This window comes from Brassica oleracea, unplaced genomic scaffold (genome assembly GCF_000695525.1).
Source record: "Brassica oleracea var. oleracea cultivar TO1000 unplaced genomic scaffold, BOL UnpScaffold01135, whole genome shotgun sequence".
Lineage (NCBI taxonomy): Eukaryota > Viridiplantae > Streptophyta > Magnoliopsida > Brassicales > Brassicaceae > Brassica > Brassica oleracea.
The window spans coordinates 9,901-12,538 of record NW_013617696.1 but is presented as its reverse complement, the minus strand read 5'-3'; positions in this window follow the sequence as shown (position 1 = coordinate 12,538).

Genomic DNA, 2,638 nt, shown 5'->3' with positions numbered 1-2,638 from the left:
AACCTCGGCTTCACCATGAAGAAACTGACAGGCCTCGACAGGCTGATCTGGACTCGAACAGAACCTCCTTTAGCTTCTGGGCAGTTCTTCGGACTTCCCGGCGGAGTATCAAGCAGAACTTCGACTGATCTGAACCCGTAGAACTGAACTAACTCCGGACAGCATCTCCACTTGATCGTCAAAGGAACTGAGTGGCCTGGACGAATTCAGTTGGACAGAACCGTCCCTAGGCGCTGGCTCGAAATCAGTAGAGAACTGACCTTGAAAACTCTCTAAAACTCTCGAAATAGCTCGGAATCACTTGCTTTCTTTTTCTACTTCTCTCTCACGTTTTTAACTTGGTTTGGACAGGTCTGGATGTGAATAAATGAGCTGGGGTCATGGAGTATTTATAGGAGACACCAGCCAATCAGCTTCAGGTTGGTGGCAGCCCGTGTGTCGCTTCGCATGGCTCCGGACGCATGCGCGGCGGGACCTCGTGCTCCACATGTCAGGCTGCATGTCCAGGACACATGCAGGACGCCACTACTCCTCCCACATGTCAGGATGCATGCCTGGAGTGCATGCAAGAAGCCACACCAGTACACACATGTCGATCAGCATGCTTCGGTTGCATGCGCGGAGACACCTCGTGCTTGGTCGATCCACCTCGTGCTTCTACATGTCAGGCTGCATGTACAGCTTCCATGCACGGTGACACCTCGAGCTTCTGGAGACACTCAGCTTGTTAGATGCTTGACACCACGTTCTGAACCCATGCAACGAGCCACCTCGAGCTTCTCGGTCGGTTTACGCGATTTTTTATCCTTCCGGCAAATTTCTGACCCGTGATCAATCCCGAATATTTTTCCGCTCCCGTTCTGATGCTCTAAATATTTTTAATAGACTCCAGATGAATTCTGATATCCTGTAAACATATTTCCCGAGCCTCCGATTTCCTCGAAGAATTCCATAATACCGAAATTAGGGTTTTCGCCCAATTTCGGGTTTTCCCGTCGTGCTTCGATCCCGTCGTGCTTGCTTCCCGTCGTGCTTAATTCCCGACCTACTTCCAACTTATGATGTCTCCAGAATAATATTTTACTGATACGAAGATTTTCCAATAAAACTTCGTGATGAAGAAACGTCGGTCTTCAAAAACGTCGAGCTTCTGAAACGTCGTGCTTCCAAAAATGTTGTGCTTCCAAAATGTCTGTCTGATCAATCTAAGACATCTTCTAACTATGGTCGAGATCACTTCTTCGACCACCTCGTTCTTCGAAATTTCCCGATCGATCTTTACCGCCCACGATTCGACCACTACAAAGACACTCTACAATTCTTTTTTTTTTTTAATGGGTTTCTACATTCTCCCCCTCTTAATAGAATTCGTCCTCGAATTCTTAGTTGCGCAATTGCTCATCTTCGCGACATTCTCCACTCGTCTCCATAACCTCTTTACTCTGTCCACAATCGTTCCTTAAGTGTCCTCCTCAAGGCCTCCACAATCGTATTCAGTTGAATGATCGTTAATCTCTTTATGTTGTTCACAACTGTTCCTTGAGTGTCCTCCTCAAGGTATCCACAATTGTCTTCATATCTCTTCCAAAATACTGATGAAAGCCTTTCCCAACGAAGTCTTGTTTCCTCCCATCTGTCCAGTCCATACCACAGCCCAGTTCTCTGAATCTGTCTCTCCTCTTTTGCTTTGGGTTTGGGTTTGGCCTCGAACTCCCTCCACTTTAAGGTTTTCATCCCTTAAAGTTCCGATCAACGAACACACTTACTTGCTGCAATTCAAAAGAACACTTCACACACAAGTTAGTAGACAACTAATCCCAACAGTCTACTAACAACAACCTAGCAATGCTAATCCAACAACCTAGCAATGCTAATCAGCAACCTAACAGTGCTAACCAGCAACCTAGCAATTCTAGATTCCACTATCTCAATCGTAATTCCTTAAACAATAAATCTTATTGCTGGACGTGACCGGTTTCCTTAATGCCTTTTGTGACTCATTTTGACTCGATAAATATTTAAAACCGATTAAATCATGAGTTCCGGAAGCATGGACGAAATCTTGCTCTGATACCACCTCTGTAACACCCTCGAACCGTCCTTGGCATAGGTCAACCCATCGGCCAACAATCAAACAAGAACATGACCGACGGACGACCCACACCAAAGGTTGGAGATGAAAGGCCAACCGGCCAGCCAACAATCAAACAAGAACATGACTGACCGTCCAACCCAACACCATGGTCCGGAAGCGCTACGTGACGGGTTAGGGACGATCCGGCCAGAGTCACAAAATTTACTCCACTATCTCGACCAGTTCGTCCACTAACACGTCCCGCTGCGTCAAGGGACAAGGCTTTGCAACCTGTACCTGGAGTTAGCGTTTTCCGTTAGATCGAGGCCAAAGGCTTTTCAACCCGTACCACGACCTAACGTTGTGTTATACCGGACTAGTCAAATATCAGAGTACTCATGAAGCGCATATAAAACAATTACTTTTATTGATTTAAGAAATATTCATACATTGAATAATTCAAGACTGGGCCCGGCCTAATGCCAAATCGAGTCAACATAACACAATTCACAATACCGTTTACAAAAGGCATGAAAATCTACACCGGCGGTCCTAACGTCCAGC